This window comes from Protopterus annectens, chromosome 12.part0, assembly GCF_019279795.1.
Source record: "Protopterus annectens isolate FY-2018-M chromosome 12.part0, PAN1.0, whole genome shotgun sequence".
Taxonomy (NCBI): Eukaryota; Metazoa; Chordata; order Ceratodontiformes; family Protopteridae; genus Protopterus; species Protopterus annectens.
In genome coordinates this window covers 1,576,963,483-1,576,980,611 of record NC_056746.1, presented here as the reverse complement: position 1 = coordinate 1,576,980,611, position 17,129 = coordinate 1,576,963,483, and the positions used below count along the sequence as shown (strand labels likewise).

Here is a 17,129-nt window from a genome sequence, read left to right as displayed (position 1 = left end):
TAACTGTACATTCATATCTACAGATATCCCCCAGACCCAGCAATTATAGTTATACTCACTACATCCTTCTCAGATGTCGGTGCCAAAAAAAATTAAAACATAAACACACAGCAGCCGAAGTATTGCAGCATAATTCACATACACACACAAACACACACACACACACACATACACACACACACACACACACACACATACACACACACATACACACACACACAACACAAGGCCTGCAAAGCCAGGCTGACTACTGAAAAATGACAAGATAAGAGCAAAAGATGCTTTCATCCAGAGAGCGCTCCCACTTCAACAGCAGTTATAACCAGTTTCTTGATTCTGTACACCCCTTACTGTTATGAAGAAACAAATTACATGTGCTTTACTGGTAGCTTTGGATGAACTACATAAAAAGTACTGTTGTGTACACTTACCATAAATGTAGATGTTCGAGTGTATTTACTTTTTTAGTCATCACATTTGGGTTATCCCTGCCAGGGTAGTCCTCGGTCGGCCCGAATACCAGAGACTTAGTATTTCTGCATTGGCTGCTGTCGCTTGAGGGCTGACGTCAGGTCGTCAGTAGTATAAAGTAAGGCAGCCGATGCCATTACATCAGTTTTTCTTGCCCTTACCTGTCAGGAGCCCCCAAAGTAGGAGGCCAGGTTCTGGTGGAAGAACCCCACCAGTGGAAAATAAATACCAACATGTCCCTTGTAAGGAAAGGAGAACAACAAGGAAGAATCGCAATAAAAGGAGAAAGAGAATAAAGGGGGATGGAGGGAGTGAAACCAGGACTGCAACAGTGAATACACTCAAACATCTACATTTATGGTGAGTGTACACAACTGTACTATGTTCTTCGTGTTCCACTGTTGCAGTCATCACATTTGGATAGATTCCCAAAGCTGAGGAAATGGGTGGAGGCAGTCAAGGAAACTAGGGGCTGGCTAGGATGCCCTGCAAGACTGCAGAGGCAAACCTTGCCCTGGATTTGGAGGAGATGCATGGTGTTAATGCTTGGTAAAAGTGTGAACAGATGTCCAGGCGGCAGCCTCCAGAATGTCTCCTGCGGGGACTCCTCTGTGAAAATCTGCAGAGGTGGAGGCTGCTCTGGTGGAGTGTGTCCTGACCCCCTTGTGGGTAGGCTTTCCATGCTGTTTGTAGCAGAAATTGATGCAGTGTGCTATCCATTTGGAAGTGGTTTGCTTGGAGATGGCTTTGCCTTCTGCCCCTGTAGCAAAGCTAACCAGCAATTGATCAGACTTTCTGAAGAATTTAGTCTTGTCCAGATAGAATCTGAGCTGTCTGTTGACATCTAGGGAGTGAAGAATCCTTTCCCCCTTGTTCTGGGGATTAGGAAAGAAGGTGGGCAAATGAATGGATTAGTTGAGAGCCACACTGGACACCACTTTGGGTATGAAGGATGGGTTAGTTCTGAGGGATATCCTGTCTGCATGGAAGATGATGAAGGGTTCCACAGCCATGAGTGCTTGCAGCTCAGAGACTATTCTGGCTGAAGTGATGGTCAAAAGGAATGCTGATTTCCAGGTGAGAAATTTTAGCTCTGCAGAAGAAGCTGGTTCGAAAGGGGGCAGGGTGAGCTTTTCCAAGACAAATTTAAGGTCCCAAGCTGGTGTTGGTACCCTTCTGGGGGCCTCATGTTGCTAGCCCTTCTGAGGAACTGTTTGATCAAAGGGTGTGAGAAAAGGGGCTGCTCAGTGGGAAAATGAGCAGAAATAGCAGAGGCATGAATTTTTATAGAGGAGAAAGAGGTACCACTGTGGATGGAGGGCTGTGCCGTATTGGCTCCCTTAGCCTGGATCCAGTTGCAGAACCTTTTCCATTTATCTGCATAAGACTTTCTGGTGCTAGGACGTCTGGCCTCATGGATAACATCCAGAAGCCGTTTACTGAGGATGGCAGATTGGTTCGGGGTTAGGGAATAAGCCAAGCTGCCAAATTGAGTGTCTGCCATTGGGGATGAATGAATTCCCCTTCCCTCTGGGTCAGGAGGTTTGGAATCTGAGAAAGATGCCATGGAGGCGCGGGGACAGGCTGCGCAGCAAGGGGTATCAGTGTTGTCGGGGCCAGTCTGGAGCTATAAGAATGGTCCTTGGTTTTTCCTCCCTTATTTTGAGCAGTACTCTGTGGGTGAGAGGTAGGGGAGGAAAGGCACAGACCGACAGATTGACCCAGGGGAAGGACAGGAAATCCACTTTCCAAGCCATGCAGTGATGCTCCCTGGTGCATAATTTGCTGATCTGATGGTTGGTGTGGGAGGCAAAGAGGTCGACCTTCAGGGTTCCCCATTTCTGAGTTATTAAGGTGAAGGTACTTTTGTTGAGTTGCCACTCGTGTGGGTCCAGAAGGTTTCTGCTTAATTGTCTGACAGAGTTGAGAGAGCCTGGTAGGAATTGTGCTAACAGGTGTAGTTGCATGGAAGAGGCTGCGAGTCAAAGGGTCATGGCCAGCCTGCATAGAGGGTAGGAGTGAGTCCCTCCCTGCTTGTTGATGTACCACATCACAGTGGTGTTGTCTGTTTTGATCAGGAGAACCCCTGGAGAGAGAAGGGGTTTGAAAGTTATCAAGGCGTGCTGCACAGCCATCACCTCTTTTTGAATGATGTGCAGAGGGATTTGCTGTGGGCTCCATTGGCCCTATATGCACCTGCCATCCAGGTGTGCATCCCAAGCATAGTCTGATGCATCTGAGGTGAGGGTTTGGGTTGTGGAGGCTGGGGTGATGGGGGACCCTTGTTGTGGGAGCATGCTGTTGCCCACCAAATAAATTCCTTTCTGAGGCAAGGAATTATAGGTAGAAGAGTTTCCAGGTCTTGAGAGTGTTGACACCAAAGACTCTTTAGGTACCACTTAGGTTTCCTCATGTGGAGTCTGGTACATGGAATGAGTAGTATGCAAGATGACATGAATCCCAGAGCTTGCAGGATCTTCCTTGCAGATAGCCGGGGCTCGGTGGCTAGTTGAGAGAAGTAGGCTGTCAGGAAAATTTGTTTTTCTGGTGTAAGGCATACCATCTGAGATGCTGTGTCCAGACTTGCTCACAGGAAGGTTATCCTTTGGGTGGGCACCTGTTTGAATTTCTTTTCTTTGACTGTGTACCCTAGGGAGGTTAGTAGGGTCTTTACAAAGGCCAGGTGCTTGAGCAGCTTTTCCTGGCTGTCGGCCTGAATAAGGCAGTCTTCTAAGTATGGGTAAATTTGAATATTTCTTTGTCTGCAAAAGGCAATGGCCGGAGCCAGACATTTTGTGAAATCTCTAGGAGCAGTAGATAAGCCAAAGGGAAGCACAGAGAACTGAAAGTGTTGAGATCCTGCCCTGAAGCTGAGATATTTCCTGCATGATTCCCTGATAGGAATGTGGAGGTAGGCCTCTTTTAGATCGAGGATGGCTAGCGAAGCGTCCTTGAAGAGCATGGGTAGCAGCTGCTGGAGGGTGAGCATATTGAATTTTGGGATTACCAGGAAGGTGTTTAAAATGGACAGATCGAGAATGGGACACCATCTTCCCTCTTTTCTGGGCACCAGAAAAAGTCTGGAGTAGAAGCCTTGGCCTATCTGTTCTGCAGGAATGTGCTCTACTGCCCTCAGAGACAGCAGGGAAAGGATTTACTTTTGAGCCTCTGCCCACTGATTTGGTGGTAGATCTGGGAACCCTTTTGGGGTTGGAAGAGTGTGGAAGGAAAATTTGTATCCCTGAGACACAATGTTCAGAACCCATTGGTCCTTGGTAATGGTGGCCCAGGTGCTTGAGTGAAAGAAGAGTTTTCCTCCTAGGGGTAAGTGAAGGAGGGCAGAGGGGGGGTTGGAGGAGCTGAGTCATTGTGAGTTCTTACCATAAGGGGCTGGCGTAGAACTCCCCTGGTTTTGAAGTGGAGGTAGACCACTGCTTAGATCTCTGCATTCCCTGGGGCTGCTGTCTGGGGGGTCTGTTTCCATGGGGCATAGGCTGGGCCGGTTTACTCTGAGCAGGAAAGGACCAGTGCTTGGAGGGACAATGCCTGATGAATCTAGGGGGCTGGACCTGTAAGAAATTCTTAACTGTTTGGATAGATTTTGCTTTTTCTTCCATCTTTTTAAGACCTCTTCTGCATTAGTGCCAAATAAGTTATCTTTGTGCAAGGGGGCATCGAACAACTTAGATTTGATATGGTCTGGCAGGGGTCGCTCCTTAAGCCATGCATGTCTTCTAATGACAGATCCAGTGACCGCTGCCCTGTAAGAAGCTTCTAGGGCATCAAAACCACAGTGCAAAGTGTGTTTAGTTACTTGACTTGCAGAATGCATTAAGTCTTGTAAATCTTTAGATTTTGCCCAAGCAGGAAAGGAAGAACATTTTTGTTTAAGGAGTTCCAAGGTATGTTGCTGAAATTTCAGCATATGGAACTGACAATTTAGTGCCCTGATAGCAAGAGTAGCTGAGGTGTATACTTTTTTACCCCATCTGTCCAATGCTTGGGAATCTCTGTCTGAGGGTGTGGGATTCTTAGCAGAGGTTGCTTTAATCCCTTTTGGCCCTTGAGAAATGACCTCAGGGTCAGCTGTTGGATTTTTAAAAATATATTTGTGTGAGTCTATAGTACCTGTCTGTTTTTCTGGGAGCAGGAGGAAGGGCTTCAGGAGTCAAGCTGGATTCAAGGAAAACATCCTCCACAACATCCAAGACTGGGGGGATGGCCAAGGGTTTGTGTTGCGGACGATCTAGGAATTCCTGGAGTCTCTTTTTAGACTGAGGGTAGTCCTGACTCTCCCACTGGAAATGCTCCCTTAAAGTATGCAGGGTTTCCCAAAGGAAAAATCCTCTGGGGGAGAGGCTGAAGGAAAGGAGTCCTCTGCATCAGAATCCTCATAAGTAGAGATAAGTAGAGAGGGGTTGCATGTCTTCATAGTCAGATGCATCAGATTCATCTGACACTTGATCAGACAAAACTACAGGGGACAAATTTATTTTCCTTTTTGAGGGGGTAGCTTGGCTTCCCCTGATCAGCATGATAAGTTATTCTGCCATTTTAAGCATTTGAGACTGAGGCAAGGTAGCAGGCGTTTGAGTGGGTCATCGGTTTCTTGGGTGTGGTTTGAACGCTGGGCCTAAGAAACTCGTGAAAGAAGATGTTGGTTTGTGCAGAGTTCCGGTACTGCAAAGGACTTCCTCGGAAGCTGGTGCCTGCTCAGCGGCTCCGGACCCATCCAAGTTAGAGACAACCGCAGGATCCTTAGTCGTAGAAGAGTTTTGTGGCATACCAGACTCCAAAAGGGTCTTGGTAGCGGCCTGTGAATCAACTGAAGCGGGCATCAGGGGCTGTGAAAGTGTCTGAGTATCAGAAGACTGACGACTAGCTTAACAGAAGCGTCGTCGGTAGGTTTGGACCTGTGTGGTCTGTCTTTATCTTTATGTTTTTTCAGAAGCTCTGCTGTCGCATGGCTTACCAAAGCCATATCGTAATTCGAGGGCTACAAACAAAAATATCTGGCTACAATAAGGGCCCAACGATGGATATTTCTGGCATTGAACAAAGCACAGAAGTGATAACAGGGGAACGTCGTGGTCTGGGCCTAAACAAGTGACGCAGTAAAAGTGGAAGTCTCGGTGTGGTATTTGCTTTCCACAGGCAAGACAATTATTAACTTTTTCTGACATCGGTTAGTGCAAAAAAAAAGGATCCCAATGGGGTACTTAGCTTTAGAAGACTTTAACTTCAGTTCGGAGATGTAAACTCAGGTAGTGGCCGACCGGCACTCATGCGAACTGCTTCTGCTTTGGGCTCCATGGCAAAAAAGACAGATGTAATGGCATTGGCTGCCTTACTTTATACTACCAATGACCTGACGTCAGTCCTCAAGCGACAGCAACTGAGGCAGAAATACTAAGTTTCTGGTATTCGGGCCAGCCGAGGGCTATCCTGGCAGGGATAACCCAAATGCGATGACTACAACAGTGAAACACAATGAACATCTGTATAAAAATCACTAGCATCCTATCGTTAAGATCCGGCCATGTGTTACACAGTTTAAACAGAAGAGTATTTGTAAGTGCATAAGAAATATCAACCCCCCCCCCCCCCCGATATAAACCAAGTCAATATACACAATCTCTGCAGAAGTAAAGGTCATCTGAATAATTCCACATTAAAGAATGATATTACTAATGCAGAGGTTGCTTGTGGCAAACAATGTTGCATTTAGGTGCTTCATCTACAAATACAGTGCCTGCTGCCCTTAAAGAATAAATTGCCTGTGTTGCATTTGTGCTGGTGATATTGCCATAACATTTTCTGATGTAGATCAGCTATGCAATGGGAAATGTCTGGAAAACAATGACAACAGGTTCAGTTACTAAGCATGCAGTCCTGGAGATCATCAAGGAGCCAATCACAAATTCTTAACTGTTGACTTGCTCAGTGTCACATGGAAAGTAAATGAAGGTAAAAAGATTCAAACCCTGGACCCTTGCCACAGGAAGCAGAGCATTAATAAGTCAGAGCTTTAGTTCTCTGTGCCAACAGACAGATTAAAAGATCTCAACTAAATGCAAAAGATCTTTTACAATCACATCTTGTAGAGAAGACTGTACCACAATAATATGCAACACTTAAAGGATGATGAAGATCAGACAGTTCTGATCATCATTAAATAATGCAGACTACATGACCTGACAAATGTAAAACACTTTGCATTTGCTGGAGACTCTAAGGAATGTATTGCAAAAATGTATTACTAAAATGCAACATGTTTAGACTATGGTACACAATTCAGTTCTATTAATTCATTCTTTACTGCAATGAACAAAGCCATACAATTAGACAAGATAAATGCTGTAGCAGTAGTATTTTTCTTCAACAACCTACAAGCCAGATAAAAATCAGACATATCACTGCATATAACATACCATTTTATGTTTCTTGGGGGATGGGGGTTGTATGCTTGTAGGGCACCTACATCTTATTTTTGACCTCCTTATGTCCCCTCTGTCAGACTACTCTAAATCACAGTACAACACGTTTTGCAATTGTATCTACATATATTGTGTACCAGACTGAAGTTGGATTAGAGCTCTTACCCTATCTGTACCTAAGATGCAGGGTTTGACTCTGACAAGCCCCATAACTAAGTGGGCCATTTTGTGCACACACACAAACACAAAAAAATAAATGCTGTGCTGTAATTCTGCTACGTTGCACCTGACGTCAAACGCTGCACAGATTTTATTCTCGTGGTGAAACCTCTGAATGGCTGACGTTAGTAAATGCTATGCTGTACCTGATACCAAACACTGCACAGACTTACTTCTAGTAGAAAGCATATAACTCTGAAAAGCTGCTGTTATTACTAAATGCTGTGCTGTAACTCTGAACAGCTGCACTCTCAGTCTACTTTTAACTCCAAACACCTGTTACTTTGAATTCTCACTCCATACCTGTTCATGCTTGCGCCTGTTTTATTGGCTGAAAGCCGGAGTCAGCAGGATGTGGAACATGGGCAAAGCAGGAAACTTTCTTTTTTAATTGTTAAAGTGACAATGCGCAGTCATTAAGCAAAGTTAAGAAAAACATTTCTTTATTTAAAATTTAATGTTGTAGGTGGGCCCCCATGCCAGCATGGGATCCTAGTCAGGTGCCTAGGTTACCCCTTTTGCTAGATCTGGCCCTACACACATGTACACACTAAATGTTTCTTGTATTTGCAGTACTAAAACAGTGAAACAGTCTCTGGAATCAGCGTTTCAGTTTAAATTGATACTGACATAACATTTCCAGAGTTCATTTCAGGGTGGCCCCTTTCCCATTAACTTAGATTTTGAATAATCTTTCATATCCAAAGTTGGACGTCAAGTAAACAACATTTAATGGACAGCAGTCTGCTTTCCAACACATTTTGATGAAGTCAGATGGTTCCAGGATGAAGTCAGAGGTAATTCCCTTAGTTTCTTTACTGTCATCCTTCATCACAGAACAGCAGCTCCTACAACATTTTTTTCAGGTTACAAGCAAGCCATTCAGACTACCTCAGTCCTTCACATTTATCTCCATGGAGGTTAGTCTTCAAACACTCTCTAGACCCAGAGATCAGGACTCTGAATTGTTCACATTTTCCAAGATACAGCTGCTCCCTATTAGTTGCCATAGATAGTTGACATGTTTGTTTTTTTTTTCTGATAGCCTCAAAACTTGCTTCTCTATATCTCCCTTCTACTAGCAAAGGCAGCTAAAATACACACATATGAACACATCTACAAGCAATTTCAGTTAATGAACTGTAATAGCAGTTACATAATGGTTTTAGAGAAGCATACATTTCATCTGAGGTATTTGCATAACTTAGTTTGTTTTGAATTTAAAACAATTGGAGAAAAATGAGAGACAGATGACACTACAGCTGAAGTCAAACATAACAGGACAGACAGGAATGCCAGGAAATTAAGTGTTAAAGCACTTCTTTCAAAATTACTGTCACTAACTATTTAAGTTATGGAGGTTAATAAATAAATACATACATAAATAAATGTAGTGTTTACTAGTTCTTATTGGATCAGTGTTTCTCACTGTATGAAGGACCACAACCAATGGCACTAACATGATTCTTTCTTTCTCAGGAATAAGATAGACCTGAGAGAAGTCGATCCACTCTGCAATGTTCTGGTAAAAAAACTATGCTATAAAGCAGCACAGTGCAGCATTCTATTACTCTTGGAAATAGTTGACTTTTCAGTAGCTGGTCATATACTTTCTCATTACTGCTGTCATGATTAAAAGAGAGTCTGCTCAGTGAGACTGGATTACTACTACATAAATCTATATACATCAAAGTAGGATCCAGTACCTTCAACTAAGACAACAGTATTATGGCAGACATGCTTTGGTGACATGGTCATAAATGCGTCTGACTTCCAAAGATACTGGCAAAATACACAGTCTGATGCACTATGCAGTAAACATTTAGTTGTTGTTGTTGTTTGTCTTTCGGCTTTTCCTGGTTAGGGGTTGCCACAGTGGAACTCCGGTCCGCTAATGATTGGCAGTTGGTTTTTTTTATGGTGTCGAGTTGCCAGCCCGACGCCCAACCTTCAATGAAGGCACGCCTATTCAACGCATGTCTTTCGAACACCCACTCGACCGTGGGAAAGACATGCAGACTCCACACAGAAGGCACTCCCAACCCAAGCCGAGAATCAAACGGGAGAACCTCTTGCTGTGAGGCAACAACGCTACCACTGCACCACCGCAGAAGTACATGCAGTAAACATTTAGTACATCTGAGAATTTCAACGGTTATAGGTTCATAGGTTCATACTAGGCTATCTGCCCTAGGGCATTTACAAGCCTAGCCAGAGTGTGTTTGGCTTTCGCCACCCCTTGGAATGAGTTTACTGCGCATCTGTATAGCAGTGACACAGAAGTGACCCCCGGGGTAAACCTACGATCTCCCATCCACTCGTCAAGATTCCTCTTGAAGAGAGTCAGTGAGAGGCTCTGTCTAACATGGACTGGGATTCTATTCCAGAGTGAAGGGAGCCTCTGGGTTATGAATCTGTCCCTCCAGCATGTCCTATTTATTTCTGTGCTGAGGTTCAATTCTCTCGATTGCGTAGCTCTAAGGGATTTGGATTTTCTGAGATGGAGCATGCCCATTAATTCCGGGTTGAACATGGCTTTGTACGTCAGGCATAGATCGCCTCTGAGTAGGCGGTATGCAACTGAGTAGAGCTGGAGTTTCTTTAGCCGAGCAGCATATGGCATCTGTTTGAGTCCCTTGATCCTCTTTGTGAGGTACTTTTGGGGTCTTTCTAGTTGCTGCAGGTGTCGGGTAAGGTACATCCCAAATGAGGCATTGTACTCAATTATGGGCCTGATGAGGGAAGAGTAAAGGGGCACAATGACCTCCCTTGCTATAGATGTGAATCCTTTCATGATAAGGTGGGCTATATAGAAGGTCTTTCTAACCACTTTGGCAATGTGATTGTCAAAGGAGAGGTTACTATCAACTTGGGTCCCTAGGTCCCTAATTACTTCTTGCGTACTTAATGGATTACCACCTATGTGGTAATTTGTGGGCACTTTGTTTTTCCCAAAGGGTATGACTATACACTTTTTGGCATTTAGTTTAAGGCCATGGCTCCGGCACCAGTTATCTGTTTCTATGAGACCCTTTTGGAGGATGCTTTGTGTCAGCTGGAGAGTCAATTATGGCGCCCAGTTTGCAGTCATCTGCGAACTTTGTCAGCCACAGTCCTCCCGTGTTAGCCTGTACCTCAGGAAAATATATACCGAATAAGAGAGGTCCCAGGACTGAGCCCTGTGGGATGCCACTTGTGACTGGTTTAGAGTCTGACATGGCTCCAGCAATTCTGACCATGTGGGTTCTGTCCTTGAGCCAGTTTGCAACCCATCTTATGACATAGGGGTTTATATTTAAGCTGGAGAGCTTGTCTATGATGCCCAAGTGGGGTATTGTGTCGAAGGCTTTTGCGAGGTCCAGGTAGGCTGTGTGAACTACCTTACCTTCATCTATGGCCTTGGTGACTGTTTCAAAGAAGTCGACCAGGTTCAAGAGGCAGGATCTGCCTTTAACAAAGCCGAATTGGGTAGGATCCAGTGTCTGTAGGTCCCCAATGTCTTTGTTTATGAGTTCCATAATTATCCTCTCCATAGCTTTGCAGACCAGGCTAGTCAGGCTTATGGGGCTGTAGTTTCCAGCACCTCCTTTGTGGAGTGGGACCACTGTTGCTGTACGCCATTCTTTGGGTACATATCCTGTAGTAAAGGCTGAGATTGAACAGCAGCCTTATGTGTGGGTTCAGCTCTTCTTGGAGTTCATGTAGCACGCAGCCCGGAACACCGTCTGGTCCCATTGATGCTGTGTTTTTTGCTTTGGTAAGGGCGGCTCTCACCTGGGCATCTGAGATGTCAGGGAGGCAACACTCTGCTGGGATAGATATTTGTCCCTTTGGGGGGGGGGGGAGAAGTTTGCACTGAACCTGTCTGCCAGGATGTTGGCAATGTCTGTGGGTTCAGTGTATTTTTTGTCATTATGGACTAACTCTGAGCATATCTGGGAGTTGCCACCCAGGTTTCTAACATAACTAAAGAAAGCCTTATGATTATCTTTAGTGTCTTGTGCAATGTTTCTCTCAAAGCTGGTCTTGGATGATTTTATGAGTGATCATAGTTTTTTGCTAGTACTGATCAGAGATGCCTTCCCTTCTAGGGATTTTGCTCTATCATGTAGTAGCTTCCTCCTTCTGTTGTATAGCTTATTTATGGCTGGGGTCCACCAGACAGGACGCCTGCCTTTGGGGGAATGGGTCTTGGTTTTATTTGGGATTGCATGATCCATGCATTCCTGAAGGTGTCCATAGAATGCGTTTATAAAGGATTCAGCAGATTGGGCTGTAGTTTCCACTGGCCCGGGGGCCTTGAAGGATTCCACTTCAGTTTTAAGAAGTGTGAAGTCGGCTTTTGAGAAGTTCTTCACTGTGGACTTCTGTGCTGGGGGTGGGGGTGGGGGCGGGATGTGGATTTCCAGTGAGATTAATTTATGGTCCGATCTTACCAATGAGGGGTATACCTCTGGTATGGAACATTGTGTCCCCATGTTTGTGATGATTAGGTCTAGTATGTTTTCCCCTCTTGTGGGAGTGGTGACTAGTTGTTCCATAGCATTTGAGTTTATGAATTCTAGGAACCTTTGGGCTAGGGTGTTGGGGCTTGAGTAATGCTCCCAGTCTATGTTTGGGTAGTTGAAGTCCCCCAATATGATGGTGTTTGGAGAGACCTTCATATTCTCCAGTGTCTTCAGGAAGGCCGAGTGGGGTTCCTGAGTTTGAGAGGGTGGTCTGTAGCATGCTACAATCTGGAAAGCAGTTTTGCCCACTGTTAGTTGCACATGGATGGTCTCCGATGCTTCTTGCAATGCCACTAACCTGGAGGTGTGGGTATCCTTAATGAAAATGGATACTCCCCCTACTTTTGTGGTTCGGTCCAAGTTTTGGGGCCGAAAAGCATGATATGAGGTATAATCTGGTAGTGCTGGGGTGTTCTCGGGAGCCTTGAATCAGGTTTCTGTCACTGCACAGACATAGATGTTCTCCATACTGAGGAGGGCTTCGAGAGCATGCATCTTGAGGTTTAGACTTCTGGCGTTGAGCAGCATTACCCTTAGTTTCTTTCTATTTGTGTTGTCTAAGGAGGTTAGCTTATACAATTCTGCCAACACCAAACTAACGTCAGATATTTTCTTAAATGTTAGCTGCCTGATTAGCTCTGTTAATTCTAGCATAGTTAACTTACTTGTTCACATCTACTTACCTGCAAACCATCCACTTCACTACAACTGACGGGACCCATTTGTTTCAAAGGGGTGAAAGCTGATCTCAGAGTAGCCATCATCCAGGCAGCCATTAGTGCATTTTTCATTTACCAGCCCTACACAATTCCCTTGGTGGTTCGTATGCACACTTACCAAACTGAGCATCTGTTATGCCTTTCTCTGGGTATGCATAGCATAGTCTCTCTCTAACACACACACACACACACACACACACACACACACGCACACACGCACACACGCACGCACACACACAAGCACGCACACACACACACACGCACGCACACACGCACACACGCGCACACACGTACATAAATGCAGCTTAGCACATACCCACGGCTCCATATGCATATGTCATATAACTATCCACCAGTAGGTGCCAGCGCTGCACCACAGCAGGTCACCTTCCTCAGCAGGGCAGCACAGCAGGTCACCTTCCTCCTCTAAGATGGCAAGCTAGTGTCATCCGATCACCCCACCTTCCCCTGAAGGCTACCCCATCCTCCATCCCAGTTGTCATTAGCAGAACCTGGGTCATCTGGGTAGCAGTCAGAACATCACTGCCTCTGCTGTATGAAATCTGTGTAGTTACTCTGTCCATTCAGTCCTCAGATGATGTTTTAAGATGCAATAGCTTAAAAAGTCATTTATCTGAATTTCTTGGTCTTGTAGGTAGGATTTACATTAAGTAGTACTTGCCAAAAACGTTTAATAAACATTGTAAAGTTGTGTAAACAATGTGGGTTTGTATGTGGTGCTCGACAGACTGCATTTTGAGTTTTCTTGTTAATTTAGGAGACAGAAGTTTATCTAATGCAACATCAGTTTTATCCTTAGTTAAACTGTGTTATACTTTAGTGCCCTTATAATTGCTGCACATGGTCAGTTTTAAGCAATCTTTCAAATACCAAATTTCTCTTTTAATTTTTGTGACTTGGCTAATGTCCAAACTTTAATGTTTGTATACAAAAAGGCATAAACATGCATTCCAATACATTCACAGCTCTTGCTCATAGACTTACTGGTATTACTGGATCTGCTGTACCAAAAGGTAAAGTATATAATTTTTGTACACACTTGGGGAAAAAACATTACAATGCCTAGGGAGGTCTTTGCAGAGATATCAGTTATATAAACGAAGTTTACAATTTTTTTGCAGAAACATTTTAAAGCATGCAACACACAGCATGCCTCTCTTCTACTGTGACTGTTACTAAAGTTCTGGAAATAGTTAGCATAAAAAGACTCTTGGTTGGGAAGGTAAAGTCCTAGATGGCTTGCAGTGCATCCTCTTTGCTAGTAGTGACTGCTATGCACTACAATCTTGGAGGAGTCACCTGCCATCACCATCATTTACTGCTGCATGTATTGTATTTTCTGTAAAACAAGCTGGATAAACTTCAGTCCAATTTCTCTACACAAATATACTTCAACCAAATCCCAGCTCTGTGGCACAGAAGGATGAAGCCTCGACAAAGACAAACCAAGAAAGATTAAAAAACAAAGACAATGGAAAACAGACATGATGCAATACCCTTTATTGGACCAACACAGATTTTCCAATTACTCACAAAAAATTACAAAACAGAGTATTACATCATGCCTGTGTCCCAGTGTCTATGTATTTTTTGGTAGTGGACCAACATAACATTTCTTTAATTTATTTTTTTCTTACAAGAATGATTAGTGGCTCTGGTTGGGGAGTGTGAGAGTGAGAGGCCAATGCTAGCTCATCTATCCTGGGGGAGGGAAACAAACTGTCTCTGTACAATAATGGAATCTAATGGAAAGAAAAGAGCATGGCATGCAGTGGATGGGTTGGGAAGTCTTTTGGGCTCTATCAAGCAACACCTGTATGGTAATTCCATAGGGCATGTGCAGGAAATTCCAGTTGTGCAAGTTGCAATTACCATAGCAGTAGATGCTCAAATTAATCACTGGTGCAGTAGCCTTACCTATATGGGTTATACCTGCTAAGGATATAACTGGAAAATCTTCCAAATGCTTTCACTCCCCCCCACACGTTACTGTGTTTCAAGCTCCCTTGTGGAGAAATAAGGCAGTCTGGGCATCCAAATACTTAAGGAATTTCTTGGCCACAAAAAGGGGGAGGCTACGATCCTGAAAAAAAAAATAAAAAATGCAGAAAACATAACTAGTATACCAGCAAAGATTACATACAAATTAAGGGAAAGGAGGGAGGGTGTGGCTACTGCAGCAGCGATTTAACTGAACAGCTACTGTTACAATAACAGCATCTTTCACAACTGAACTATGTTCACCATAACTCACTACTGCAGTAGCCTTAGCTATATGGGCAGATTACCATAGCATATCCTAACTGGGAGGAAAATGTATTAGGCTCAAGCAGCCCCTAGAGAATGGTCCTAGCAAAGCCTGTCCTGGACTTGGAAAAGGAATTCATTTAGCATTGCTTCATAAAATTATGTACAGAGGTCCACTGTCCACACCATTCTAATAAGCCCTCAAAGGCTCTGGTAGAATGTGCCTTGACCCTGTCTGAATGTGATTTGCCATGGTGAGAATAACAGAAAGAAACTGCAAGGGACAACCATCCAGAAATTCTGTTTTGAGATGGGTTACATTACGTTGTCCCATTACAGAAAATACATACCTGTACAGTTTTCCTAAAGGGCTTTGTTCTTTCAAAATAAATCCTAACTTGCAAGTGCAGACTACGGTGATTATTTTCCAAAAGTACTAATCGCATGAACAAGGAATATGTTCTAAAAGTAACCCTTTCGCTATGTAAAACCAAATAGGGTTCACCCACCATGACAGATTGCAACTCAGATGTTCACTTGCAGATGGTAGAGCAATAAGAAAAACTGCCTTCCAAATCATGAACCAAAAAATAACTCTGATGAGCTGGTTGAAAAGGAGAGATTTAACTTTTCCAAGCACAAATATAAGATTTCAGCAAAGTGCAGCTTGTATTCTAGGTGGTCTTAAATGCAAAATCCATTTCAAGAACAGCTTGAGCAAAGTCTGAGAAGAAAGAGGAAGATCCATGGGCAGACATGCTGAAATGGATGACAAATGTAATTTGCTAAAGCAGCAAGACAGGCCAGAGAACAGTAACTCACATGATACTGTAACACCCGTAATACACAATCCCGATTGGGCAATGGTTATTAGACTGGCACCAACTAGAAAATTTCTTCCAGATACTAACATATTTAAAACCCATTTGTCCTGCGTAATGAGTTCCCAATTTTTTGCATGCAGGGCGATCTTTCCCCTAAAGGAACAGTCAGGTGAGCAGGGCTTGGAAGGTTTAAAGTTAAGTCATTGAGACAGTTTACTATGGGGGGGGTCTTACTACTTCCTGGTTTGGAAGTGGGAGCCCCCCACTGCTTAGGCATGTGAGTACTTTGGGACTAAAGCCTGGGTGTTCTGCTGGTCCTGGGTTTGGACTGAGAAGGTCTGGAAGAGGCAGGAAAGGACCAATTCTTAGAGGGCCAATGCCTACTAAATCTGGGAGGCTGTACTTGTAGGAAATCTTTTAACAGTTTGCATAGATTTGGCTTTTTCCTCCACCTTTTTAAGTACTACTACTGCTTTGCTGCCAAACAGGCGTTCTTGGTTTAAGGGAGCATCCAGTAATTTAGCTTTAACATGATCTGGCAAAGATTGCTCCTTAAGCCAAGCATGCCTTCTAAGTACAGACCCAATGACAGCAGCCCTGCAAGATGCCTCTAATGAATCAAAACCACATTGTTTTCCAACTTGTTCAGCAGAATGCATTAAATCCCGTAATTCTTTATTTTCAGCACAGTCAGGAATCAACATAATTTTCTGTTTAAGCAATCCAATGATATGCTGTTGATACTTTAACATATGAAACTGGCAGTTTAAGGCCCTAATGGTCAAAATTGCAGAAGTGTATACCTTCTTACCCCATCTATGCAGTGCCCTGGAATCTCTATCAGAGGGGGTAGGGTTTCTGGCAGTAGTAGTCTTAATGCTTTTGGGTCCCTGTGAAATGGTCTCAGTATCCGCAGTAGGATTTTTAAAGAGGAACTTGTGAGTGTCAGGTACCCTGTAATACCTATCAGGTTTTCTGGGAGCAGGAGGTAAAGTGTCAGGGGCCAGGCTAGATTCCAAGAAGGCATCATCTACTATGTCCATTACAGTAGGGATAGCTAAAGGCCTGTGTTGAGGTAAGAGTAAGAATTCCCTAAGCCTCTTTTTGGAGTCAGAGTAATCCTGGCTTTCCCAGCAGAAATGCTCCCTAAGAGTATGCAAGGTTTCACCAAAAGATAAATTCTCTGGAGGGGAAGCAGAGGGAATGGAGTCCTCTGCATCAGAGTCCTCATAGGTAGATAAGGGCAAATCCTGGTCACCAGAGAAAACAGAAATTTCAGAATCCTGATCAGAAGAATCAGAAGGAAAATCAGTCCTAGGTCTCTTAGAGGGAGAAGAGTGGCTTCCCCTGATTACAGTAATAAGGTCTTCAGCCATTCTTATCATTTGTTTTTTAGGCATAGGGGCCTGACCATGCAGTCTGGGTGTCAGTTTTCTGGGCATGGATCGGGTTTTAGGCCTTGAAGAAGAAGATGGCGTCGGTTTACTATGCAAGTCAGTAGGCCTGAATACACCCTTAGAAGTTGGTGCCTGCACAGCGGCTCCGGACCCATCCAAGGTAGAGACATCTGCAGGTTCCACAGTTGAAGAAGCATCTTGCGGCATACCAGACTCTGAATGGGTCTCAGTAGAGGCCTGCGAATCTGAAGTAGCGGGTATCAAGAGCTGCGAAAGCACCTCACTG

The 17,129-nt window shown here is 44.1% G+C and overlaps 1 protein-coding gene across 1 annotated transcript in view; it reads right to left on the bottom strand.

Annotated features, from left to right (window-relative positions):
• The window catches only part of HID1 (HID1 domain containing), a 1,473,500-nt gene that overhangs the window by 408,966 nt on the left and 1,047,405 nt on the right, over positions 1 to 17,129 (bottom strand). The gene's annotated exons all lie outside the window — the stretch shown is intronic.